Source organism: Cynara cardunculus (genome assembly GCF_001531365.2).
Source record: "Cynara cardunculus var. scolymus isolate 2C chromosome LG 10, CcrdV1, whole genome shotgun sequence".
Taxonomy (NCBI): Eukaryota; Viridiplantae; Streptophyta; class Magnoliopsida; order Asterales; family Asteraceae; genus Cynara; species Cynara cardunculus.
In genome coordinates this window covers 2,309,951-2,310,322 of record NC_037537.1, presented here as the reverse complement: position 1 = coordinate 2,310,322, position 372 = coordinate 2,309,951, and positions in this window count along the sequence as shown.

Genomic DNA, 372 nt, shown 5'->3' with positions numbered 1-372 from the left:
GTCTCAGCTTGAGGGTTTTCTTATGTTATATCTAAGAAAATTACAAGTACAGAAACTGAAACTGAAAGCTTATTCACTGACTTAGAATGTCAGTGAATGATAAAAGTAACATTGGAACTCATAGACTTGTGTCCCTATTACTTTTTTTAGGGATCTTTTTCAGTGAAGCATATGGAATAATCATTTCATTAAACAAAGGAAATAATACAAGCATTACAGTGCATGATCAGAATTTACAGAAATGTAAATTCAGTCAATGAAAGCAGATATAGAAAAGATTTACAATGAAAAGTGGATTGTTGATACAAAGAGACTTATTCTAACATACTTAGATCAATGCACTCAAGTACATCTTCACCAAGTTGTCTTCGA